This window comes from Anolis sagrei, chromosome 4 (assembly GCF_037176765.1).
Source record: "Anolis sagrei isolate rAnoSag1 chromosome 4, rAnoSag1.mat, whole genome shotgun sequence".
In the NCBI taxonomy this organism is placed as follows: Eukaryota; Metazoa; Chordata; class Lepidosauria; order Squamata; family Dactyloidae; genus Anolis; species Anolis sagrei.
The window spans coordinates 182,440,508-182,452,872 of NC_090024.1; the positions used below are offsets into that span (position 1 = coordinate 182,440,508).

Here is a 12,365-nt window from a genome sequence, read left to right on the forward strand (position 1 = left end):
ACACTCCTTAGAATATCCATATTAAAATATATTTACATAAAAGACATAACAAAAGTTAGAGTGGAAGTTTAAAATTCACCATTAAAACTTTCTGGGTAGGCCTGCCAGAAGAAATAGGCCTTCATTTGTGTTTTAAAATCAGACAGCGGATTCATTTGTTGGAGCTCTACTGGCAGGTTGTTCTACAGTCATGGGGCAGCTGATGAAAAGGTTGGCTGGATTCTATCTGAAGCTAAGCAGACCAGCTCTGGTTAGTACTTGCATTAGAGATTTCCAATAAATACCAGGTGCTGTAAGCTACATCTCAGAGAAAGAAAATGGAAAAATCACCTCTGAATATTCATTGCTTAAGAAATGCCTATGAAATTCATGGGATCGCTATAAACTGACCAAGTGACTTGAAAACAATATGAGCTGGCATGAGCAATTGTTATATGCAGAAGTAGTCTATACATATTTCAGACAAATGAATTAGTTTCCTTTTGACCCTAATCCCAATGTACCTTAGCTGTCATTTCTTAGTAACTTGGAAAAAACCATGTCACTAATTTAGACTGTTGATCTTTCTAAGACCAAGTCTACACTGGCCAGTAAATCCAGTGAAAGTGCGGAGTAGAAATGCTCTGGGGACTGGCTCCAGAGAGGTCACAAGTGCCCCACCTGAATGCACTGTAGTGCCAGGTCAGAGTCTACATAGCCCAGATATGCCAAGACTACACTGGACTGTCACCTCACTGACCATGTTGTCATTGGGGCTCTCAGATGGCTACTGAATTCCATGTGAGCTCCTGGCAGTTGTGGGCATCTCAGGATGACATCCAATGACAACCATCATCCTCATCGTCTTCCTAGTCTGCTGATGTCAGCATGAGGTGACCCCAATGGCCAGGAGTTCACTTTGAGCTCTGCTGGGAGCAGTGACTTGACTGCACAGATATGATCTATCTCACTGAGCCTGCACTGATGAGCACAGGTAAAAGGGGATAGTAGTGCCCTATGTGAACACCAGAGTGGTGAGAATTGAACCCGATCCTGCTGTTGACACTGTCATGAACTCACGGGGCTACTCCAGAGTTTGAGGCAATCTCCAGCGCATCCCCTGAATTTTCGTAACCTGGTTTAACCCATGATACCTACCAGAAGTAGAAAAGCATTGTGGGAACAGCCAGGAGTGAACTCAGGGTAAGTACAGGCTATAACGCTTGTGTAGGTCAATATTTTCTATGGTAACTAGCAGTGATTCTCCAGTCTTTTAGAGAAGATCCCCCAGCTTTACCTAATGCAGCCCTGACCAGAATCTCTTTGCCTCTCAAGAGGCTACAGCCCTTACATATCTTCTTTCCTACTCCAACTATGTTCCCTCCTCAATCCTTCAACTCCTAAAAATCACAAATGATCTATCATGTCTCCTGCCTTTGTCACAATCCTAGAAAGTATTTATTTCCAGTAACAAGTAACAGCACCTGAGAAGAAATCACAACTTTGGGGCTGGATATGTCTATCTTAATAAAGTAACACTGCTCTGGTTACTAAATTAACCTGTAAGCAAAAACGGGAATAACAAATTGAGTAGCAAGGTCCTTTCCTGCTGAGCCACAGAGAAGACAAAAATATATCCATGTGTTTGCATATCCAGTGAATTAGTACTTGATTAAAATGGGGACCATGACAGGCTTTCAAGGCTTGATGGTGATGCTACGAAGCCTTTACATTCAAATTTGTTTCAGTGTTACATTATTATGTTGTTGGGTTTTTAAACAATGAGCATGTTCTATAAATCCTCCACTTTCAAACAACACCCAGCAAAGGCATTAGTTTTCCACTCAGAGTTCAGCTTTGCTTAATCTCTTGCCTTTAGATGATTAGCTGTTCAATGTAATAAGATCGATGCAAGCATAATTCATTTTCGGTGTATATATATCAACAACAACAAGGCCAAATTTAACACAGGAATTCAAGTAAGGAAATTACTTCTCCCACAGGAAAGCTCCTATTTTGTGCTACCACTTGATCACACTAATCTTAACACAAATTTATCAAAAGCCTTTATATGACTGAGTGCTAACTGGTGACCAAAGATCATGCCCAGTGGAAGAATACCATGGTAAGCCAAACTGGACGGAAATGAGTCATCGGCATTCCGCAATAGAGCACAACTGCCTCCTACGCAACCTGTGGTTATTCTGCCTTATTATTTTGTATTTTTAAATACCATCTCTGAAATTACATTAACTTGCATAGTACTGATGTGACATTTTGCAATGAATTGCATGTCTTAGCGAGTCAGGTGATTATTTTTTGAACTTGCAATCCAAATAAACCCAATGAATGCATTTCAGAGCTGTGCTGCCCACACTTACAGATCTTGTTAAAATATTCTGTTTAATCTTAAACATTCTACAGCTGCTTTTGGCTGTACTAATAAACAGTAGGCTAAAACAAATGAGCTTTAATTGGGTTTTTTTTTAAGAGCCCGTACATCCTTTATGGTCTGATCCTAACAGTCAGTGTAGCAGTCAGACAATATATTTTAAAAATCCTACTACTTTTCCCCTCTCCTTTTTGCCTCCTCCCTCTATAGAGCAGAGCTCTGCCTCTGAAAATCCGTGGCATTGCTGTGTCAGAAAAGGAACTGATGTCTCTAACACAGAATCCTAGAGTGTCAGGATGTTAGGTAGCTTTTGCTCCTTCATTTTTTAAGTCTCCCAAGTTGTCTTTTTTCATACTATAGACTTGCTCCCCACCTCCTACCACAGGAAATGTCACAGTGCCTGCGAGATCAGAGGTTATGATCTTGTGTTGTGTTTCCCAAGAAGAAAAAGAGAAAAGGCAGAGAAAGGGAACTGAGATTAGAGCTGCTTCAAAGGCTCAAAGGATTGCTTCAATAGGCTGCATTCAGTTATCACCCAAACGTTCAGAAATGGCTTCCATACTTCTTCAAAGGTTTCAAGTTTATCTGCTTTCTCAAATACTATGTGTTGCCAGTGAAGATAATTTTGGTAACCAAAAGTAGGTCACTCGTGACTATTACTCCCATTTCTCTAGAACTCTAGTTTTATTTATTATTTATGCGTTAGACTGCATGTCGGCTCTGCATCTAAATGCCAGTGTGCCTTGTTCAGTGTCCCAGACACCTGATATGCTTTTTTTCCTAATAGCTCATTCCAAGCCCAAGCCCATCCTAATTCTTCTTTGACTTCAATCACAAGACACTCATGATTCTGTAGCACCTAAATTCTCATAAAGCTCTTGTGGGTGCTGTCTAGAAGTGTTATCCCCTACCCCCCCCCCCCCCCCCAATTTCTCTAAACTTTAGTATTTACCGAGCATAATGCCTTGGTGCTATCCTGAATATATGTTGTTTGGCTACAGCTACTTTTTGGCTTTAGAGCCACCAAACAGAAACCCCAACTCTCTGTAATGCAAACAAATAAAAACATCAATGCACAGTAGGCAAGTATGAGTTGGTACCCATGTCCCTATGAACACCACAATTGACAAGGTTTTTTCCCCAAACAAACAAGGAACTTTGCAAAAAGCTTTAACTGGGGCAACAACCCAAATAGGTCTGAGTATGTTATGTGGCTTTTGGGCAAAAGAGGGAAAAGGGATGGTATGGAACTAGACTTACTCATTCAAAAAGGCATAGCTGGATGGATGGCAGGCTTCAAACAGGTGCACCCTATGCTGAAACATGTGATTTCAAGTTCCTTTTTTAAGTAAATGGGAAGACTCCATCCTACAATACAAAGAGCAGCTTGTGATAAGAACATAAACTTAAAAAAAAAAACGAGAAAAAATAAAATAAAAGCAGAATCTTTGAAACCAGCTAATTGAATGTTTCAGATAGGAAAAAGTGTGCCTGGCAGTACTTTGGATTTGATGAGAAACTGAAGCTGAACTCAATGCCAACAAAACCTCTGAAGATGCCAGCCACAGTTGCTGGAACTTGGCCATACAGCCTGAAAAACTCACAGCAACCCAGTGATTCCAGCGGTGAAAGCCATTGACAATACATTGAAAGAAGAATATTCTATTGTTTCTAATGTTCTCTGAGTAAGAATTTAGCTGCTATTTGAGAGTTTGGGATACAGAAGCAGTGTCTAAGAATGCCTTTAAATCAACTTGGTTTTGTACGCCAGTTGCCTTATTCCTGAGGCCTGGGGTGGACTCTTCCTCAGTTAATTATGCCCTTCACAATCCTAGGCTAGATTACAACAACGTGCTTTACACAATCCTCACTTTTCATCAGTGTTACTGATTACTGATTTGATTCCAGATGCAGTACAAGGTACTCTTTGCATGCTGGGATCAGAACAGTTTAAGCATCGTATCTCTTTCCTGCTCCCCACAATCTGCCTGTGAATGAATTAAAACCCCGATTTCTCCATCTAAAATCCACAACCACAACCAGATATAGAAAAGATGAACTCCAGAAGGTGATTTTTGTCATCTGTGGTGCCCATTCTGGAATATCCTTTCAAGAGGTTGGTAGGGACGAGGGAGAGGGCCTTCTCAGTTGTGACCCCCCGGCTCTGGAACGCCCTCCACATGAAGATTAGGCAAGCTTCCATGCTCTCAACATTTTGAAGGGAATGGAAAACCTAGCTGTTTAAACAGGCCTTTGACAATGGTTAATGCAATATCTAACGGCCGAAGGACTTTTTTTTTTTTTTGTCGTGTCAGGAGCAACCGCTCCTGTTGTGAGAGAATTGGCCGTCTGCAAGGACGTTGCCCAGGGGATGCCTGGATGATTTTTGATGTTTTATCATCCTTGTGGGAGGCTTCTCTCATGTCCCCGCATGAGGAGCTGGAGCTAATAGAGGGAGCTCATCTGCCTCTCCCCGGATTCGAACCTGCGACCTGTCGGTCTTCAGTCCTGCCGGCACAGTGCTTTAACCCACTGCGCCACCGGGGGCTCCTGGCCGAAGGACTTAAATGGCACTAAGATTTAATTGGTCTTTCTCTTTTAACCAGACCAGTGGCTGTTTTAATTGGTTTTATAACATCACCACTGTTTATTTTCATTTATGAATGATGTTGTTCTGTCAATTTAGTATGTCGTTTTATTTTGATATTCTTTTGTGCTGCTTTTGCTACCTTAAGTTAATTTTGTTGTTTAGCTTAATTATTGTTTATGGTTTGCAAAGTTATTGTCCTGTAAGCCGCTTTGAGTCCCCTCCAGGAGATGGTACAACTTCATGATACAAATGAATTTGTTGTATTTTACTGACACAAAAACATAGTATGTCACAGCAATCGAGACATATATGCTGGATTTCGTATCACAAAATCACAAGTCGAACACTTCTTCTTCTTGTTACTACTACTACTACTACTACTACTACTATTATTAAAGAGTGCTATGTCTGCCTGCCTGTAAACAACTTGAAATCAGAATGGTTCTACTGGACCTTAATCTGGAATTAACTGCTACTGCTTATGATTTCAATGTACTTTAATTCAATGTTTTCCTAATAACATTTTCCTGCATTCATGTTTGTCACTAGTCTTGAACACTTTTGTAGAAATTCGGAAAAACAGTGGAATAGAAAAACACAAACAGCAGGAACTACTTTATCCAATCTGCAAATGAATAACTGCTTTCAATATTCAATGCCAAAACTCAATTTCAAGCATTTTCTATACAGCCGAGGAATATTAAATTTAGAATACTGAGAGTTATAGACTAATCATGTTAAAAACAAGTATGTTGCCAAAAAGAGAAACTGCTTCTGTGATTTATGAGTTTTTTTAACGAATCTTCATACTGCATTAGTAGGCTGTAGTGCCAAGTCTATCCTCTGAGCAGACAATCTCCTGAAGTGGTCGACATGTGACATGTAAAAGCTAAGGCTACAATTATCAATAATGAGGCTTCTCTACCCAAAGAGTCCTATTTCTATCACTCTGGCATGGAGCCCCCAGTGATGTAATGGGTTAAACTCTTGTGTCGGCAGGACAGCTGACCGAAAGGTCAGCGGCTTGAATTTGGGGGACGGGGGCGAACTCCCATCTATCAGCTCCAGCTTCTCATAAAGGAGACAAGAGAGAAGCCTTCCACAGGATGGTAAAACATCCGGGTGTCCCCTGGGCAATGTCCTTGCAGACACCAGAAGTGACTTGCAATTTCTCAAGTTGCTCCTGACACCAAAAAAACAAAACAAAACAAAACAAAAAAATCACTACTGTCAAGAACCGAATCTTTATCTTTAATATAGTTTTAGATGGAGATGTACAAAGCACTTTAATTATATCTTTGTATTGATATTTCATTTTCTAATATTGGACACATTCTCCCATAGAACTAATGAATTAATAAAAAAAAAAAAACCAAAGAAAATTTTCACTCATTTCGAGTTGCCAAATTCAACAGGATGGTGAGCAGTACACAGCTGCCACACAGTTATTAAAGATGAGAAGCATTCCCCCCAAAAAACCTTTTTTAAATGGTGGTGACCTGAACACACAGAGACTCAAAGCCAGAAGTTTAACAGCTTGAGCAAGTACCCTTCCCTGGGCAGGCAAATGTGCCAAGCTTCTTTTACCTATAATTCAGCTGTCTAAAATCAGAGCTTGTTAAAGTTGCTATTTTTATTCCAACTGTTAGAAACCCCTGGGCAACGTGGCTACAACTTGTGTGAGCTGTTACCCAAATAAGCAATGTTTCCAATCTCTGCTGAAAACTTTCATTTTTCTTCCTTTACGTAGTTGAAATATGGGTCCAATTCTTATTTATACTTTGGCAACTGGCTTTTTGCTTTAAGGTATATTTTTGATTGTTTCTGATAAGTATTTTTTAAAACCTCAGATTAGATTTCCGGAGTTAGCTGCCCAGTAGCATTTGATCTACTCTAGGTAAGTTTGGTTGAACAGCTCTCTCCCCCAAACCCTGGCCTACTATTTTTTGCACCATAGGAAATGACATATTAGTCCTAAGATTTCATTAGATGACAAAAGTCTAAATAATGCAGATGTACCCCAACATCTTATAACACCAAGTTTTCTCTATAATCCCATTTTTTTATTCTTTAAAAAATAATCTTCATACTCTATTAGAGTGAAACAATGGCACAATTCGTATTCCATAATAAGACTCTTCTTGGTCCAAATCATTGTGAGTGCTCCAAAGTATAGGAAATTCTCACCCACTCAAGTCTTCATTTGCTAAAGTGAATGGGAAGTCCCCAGCAGTGGTGGTTTCCAGTGCATCTTTAGGAGCTGAAACCATTATACACTGATGATCCAAATGTTAATTTATTTTACCAGTTCCTCCATTAATATCTTCTTTGTTTTACTGCTGAAGAGACCAAGAGAGCATTCAAGCAAGAGACTTGTTCCATGACTGTTTTTTAAACCAGCCTGTACTGATATTTTGAGACACTGCTACCAGTTAAAGCATTTGTATGAGCGCCAAATGACACATGCAGAAGTCAACTTCGATCAAGCTTTACACTCAATCATACAGCTTTTGGAGGTTAATTTTTTAAAAATGTGCCAGCAACAGACTGAGATGATAATGTGAATTCAGCCTCTTTCTGAAGAGCAATGAATATTACACAGCACTGAGAATAGATGCGGAGAATAATATGAATCTCTCTCCCGACCAAAAAGAATCGAAAGAAAAACAAAATTTGGGGAATTAGTTATTGAGTCACTACTCAAGGGACAGGTGCTCGCCAAGTCATTAACATTACATATTGCTTTCCCAAAGTTTATTTATGTTAACAACAGGTTTCACGTAATCCACAAAATTAAATATCAGCAATTTATCTCAAACCAATTACATTTGCTGTAAAAGTAGACCGGCTTTATAGAAACAAATTGCATTTATGTAGCAGCTTCCATTTTGCACAATCTATATTAATAGAAGGTAGAATTAATTTTAATGAACACCAGGAAATTCAGTTCCCAAAATAAAAAATGTCACTTTCATTTGTACCATTTAAAAAGCTGGTCACCCAATTCTGCTAGTCTAAGCTCTGCTGATGCTTTATGGCAAGGGCTATGTGGTACTGCACATTACTGACAGAAAGTGTGTCACTTTGTCCATGTGTGCCCATGGTTACTATCTCATTTATCATGGAAAGTATTGTAAGTTTTGTTAGCACTACACATAGAAAAGTCCAGGGAGACATCGGTCTTGAGTACTTTCTTCTTGCCCGTAGAATATCAAGTATAAATTATGTTATACATATTGCATTTCTTAAATTCTGGCTATCTTTCCAATCAATACAGAACAAATTACTCTTTCTTCTGCATTAAGTGAACTGCTTTTGCCGGAGTCCCAGAACAAAAGAGAAATCCCAATAACGTACAGCATATTTATCAAAAATGATGTTCTGGTTGCTTATACTACAATTAGTACAGTCAGTCAATTATATTTTATCCTGCAGGCACTAAAATTTAACATATTTTGTATAGTTTTAAATAAGGAATTAAATATACTCAAATTCTGCAGTTTTAGCCACTAAATTACCAGCACACTGACAACACCTTCATCAGTCACAAGATATATTAACATTGGGGAAACCTCCATCCTCTCAAGAGGATTAAATTAGGATATCTAGATAGTATTGAATAATATTTAATGTGTTTAGTTAATGTTTCATGAAATCTTGTGCATAATTTCAAGGTTGTTAACAATCGAAAGGTAAAACATTATCATTAAACAAATTACCAATATGATATCTAAACAACAAGATCAATTGTGGCAAGTCAAGAACACAAAACTTTGTCTTAACCTGTTTCAAAACTGTTTTTCTTTCCCCTTCTTCTTCCCAACATCCACAACATTTCACAATAGGCCCCAATCCCATTATTTGAATCTGGAAGAAGACAGACATCCTGTACATCACACATAGCCATAACCATCTAAACAAGATGGGTTCCCTTGTAAATTAAGGGCCGTTTCAATGAAAGCAGAACAAATGATTTCCCAATCACAACCATATCACATATCACTATACTCCCAAGAAACAGTCTGGGAGATTATTATTAATAATCCACTAGAAATCACATATCTCAAATACATCTTAATTGTACAATTTTCACTGCAAAATGCCTAGCCGAAGGGTTTAAAACAGGTAGACTGTATTCCCTAGAAAAGAAATAAAATATAAAAGTCAGGCATGATTAGGACTTCCAAAAAATGCTGTACATCAATGCTACTCAAGGAAGTAGTACATGGTCAAAGAGTCACTCACTACTGTTCAACGGTGAGTTTCCAGGAAAGCAAAAACAACTATGTCAATTGGCAGAAACACAGTGCTAGTCCCTGTCACATTTGGAAAAACAATTGCTACTGCTCCAGATCATATAGCCTAAGACACACTACTATATGGCATTAAACCTATCAAGTCCAGTGATAGGAAACAGTGTACCAAAATAAAACATCAGTAGCCAACCAGTTCCATTAACTTATGTTTTCCTTAGCCCCAAACAAATGTGCGGTATTTTAACTCCACAACAATCAAAGCATAGGCTTCCTTGGATGTAAAATCCCCGGGACAAGGCAATATTTTACAAAGCCAATTTAACTGTGCACACATTGAGACAACAGCCTCTCTTAAAAACAATTTAGGTGTTGGTGTACATATCTCAAAGCTAGGTATATACACTGGCTATATACACCTGCAAAATGTTATAATTATTAGTGTATTATATTATGCCACACTTTTACTAAACCACACACACAGAGCAAGATTTTATGAATGGCATAGTAACAGTCGGCTTTTAAGAGAATATAATGTAGAACATTTTGATCCTGATAAATAATGAATTTTAGTGAATTAACTATAAGAGGTTGAACTGTTGCCCAAGGATGCGATAGAATCATCTATTTCACAAAGAGAGGCAGGACTGTCGTAAAAAAGTGGTACGCGAGAGCAGTATACTCTTTCTCACTGCTAATTGTGTGGCATTGAGATGCTATGAGGCCATGTTTATGGATTGTTTTTCACTTCCAAACAGGACACACATTTGATGATTTTCTGAATAATAATGCTCTACTATTTCACTATTTTTCTACTTTAGGGAAATCATCCTCTATAATATCTTCTCCAGAGAAATATTGCACCATGATAATGAAAAGAAGTTACCTAGCATTCATATACCGAATATGAAAATGGGAGACTGTTTTACAGAATCCAATGATATTAAAGGGATCTCTGGTGTAAATTCCTATTTTTCGCCACCTATTTCCTTCTGGGAGGAATACGTGGTGATCACAATTTCGAATATTTCTTTAACCCAGCTGGCTGGTGGAAGTATAAGGGTTTGTTTTTGTTTTTTTTGCTTTGTTTTGTTTTGAAGATTTGTGGAAGATTTTTATGGTCATTCCCATGCATGGAAACTTCAAATATATCAGAGCAAGAGTAGAGACAACCAGTATAACATGATGCAATATCTACTATCAGGACCTAATCAGTAAGACAACATTAAACTACAACTGTTTTAGGTAAAACAGGAAATTGTTGCTTAAGCAGGAAAGGACAAAAATGCCAAGGCTAATATACAAGATAATGAGGGGAAAGGTCAAAGAAAACATGTGGGCCTGATGTTCTTTCTCCGCTTAATAAACTATGGTTTATTGAGATCAATTTGTTAAACATGAATGAGTTCAGTAGATTATTATTCCAAGACTGCAACCCATCCATAGTTGTCAGTAAGTGTCACTGAACATTTGACTATAGAAAAAATACAGATTGGTCTGTAGTTTGTCCATGTAAGTGTGTACATATTGGAAAAACCAGCTTTCTATACATTAGTACTAAGTACACAGTATTTTGAACATGTAGAGCCTCCTAATGATAAATAATAAATAATTTTAGTGGCCAACTTGACTGGTAGGACAACGTAAGAAAATTTTCATACACACACACATCAGTACATAAGTAGTAGTTCCTTTTCTTTACCAAGGACCTCCTTTGAATATCTTGTGTTGTTATGACTCAACTTAAGATTTAAAAGTACATCAAATATTTATTTAAAGGTGCTCATCAAGGGTCTTCAAACATGGGGAGAAAGGAGAAATATGTAAATGCACTTACACCTATAATATTTTACTGCAATAATTCTATATGAATTTTAATAACAATAATAATGCCTGGTATGACAGTCACAGTCACAAAGCTAAGGCAGCAGCAGCAGCTGCGACGTCCTGGAGCAGAGATGGCCTCAGTGCCTCAGGAAGCAGCAGTAGCTGAAGGAACTAGACATAGTTCCTGTGTCATGGCCAGATAATTTCTTGGTCAGGTTTGGACTCACAGAGGCTCCTACCCTCTACAGAGGTGGCAGACCCATTAAGATGGTCCACCCCAGGAGACTTATGGATCCGGATGGATTCCTGATATCTCTTGGGGAATTTCTGGCCACCAGGAAAGGTGATCCTATTGACGCCCTAGTCAAGCTCTGGAATACAGAGGCAACCAGGGCTATCAATATGATCACTCAGAAGTGTCCTCTTTCCCGATGTGGAGCTAAACTAGCTCCCTGGTTGTCCAGTGAGCTGTTAGCAATTTAACAAGAGGGAAGGAGACTATAGCGCAAGTGGCAAAAAACTCAGAACAAATCCAATTTGAAGAAAATCAATGGCCATTGCAGACTATATGGATTGGCCATACAGGCAGCAAAAAACAACAACTATGTATTCTAGTTTGATAGTTGCGGAGAAGAATAGACCTGAAGACTTGTTCAAAGTGGTTCAAAGTCTGGTAAAACCCAACATAGATGATCTTCCATTCCACTCAACAGCTCACTGTGAAGGCTTCACATCCTATTTCGCCACCAGAATTAGTCAGATTAACTCTGAGTTGGTTTGGTACAGCTCCTGTGACGCACCGTCTGGCCCTCTTTTTATGGATCACTTTTAATTGGTTCTTCTCGGGGTGACAACAAGATCCTTGGAGAGGTCAAGGCTACTATTGGTATCCTGGACCAGTGTCCCTCCTGGCTTGTTAAACAAGCTAGGGGGTACAAGCCGTCGCTAAGGGAGCTCACCAACACCTCACTCCACCAAGGCAAGGTCCCCACAGTTCTAAAAGAACCAGTGGTGAGACCTACATTTTAAAAAATCCCTTAATTCGATCCCTTAATTGCCATACATCAGCAAAATCCTGGAATGGGTGGTGGCCAGACAACTCCAGGGGTTCTTGGTTGAAGCTAATTTTCTAGACCCATTTCAATCTGGCTTCAGGCCAGGACATGGAACAGAGACGGTTTTGCTCACCTTGGTAAACTAGATAAGGGGAGTGTGACCTATTTGGTTCTCCTTGACCAGTCAGCAGCTTTCAATACCATCACCATGGTATCCTTCTGGAGCGACTGATGGGAATGGGGCTGAGAGGCAGTGTTCTGCAGTGGTT

General features: G+C 39.0%; 1 protein-coding gene across 16 annotated transcripts in view; it reads right to left on the reverse strand.

Moving 5' to 3' along the window:
• PTPRF (protein tyrosine phosphatase receptor type F) overlaps positions 1–12,365 on the reverse strand; it is a 606,212-nt gene that overhangs the window by 459,998 nt on the left and 133,849 nt on the right. Inside the window, exon 1 of one of the 16 annotated variants that reach the window (XM_067467926.1) lies at positions 3,632–3,739. The exons of the other annotated variants lie outside the window; for them this stretch is intronic. The gene's annotated coding sequence lies outside the window, so the exon portion shown is untranslated. Of the gene's footprint in view, positions 1–3,631; positions 3,740–12,365 lie in introns of those variants that run through there. 16 annotated transcript variants of the gene reach the window in all.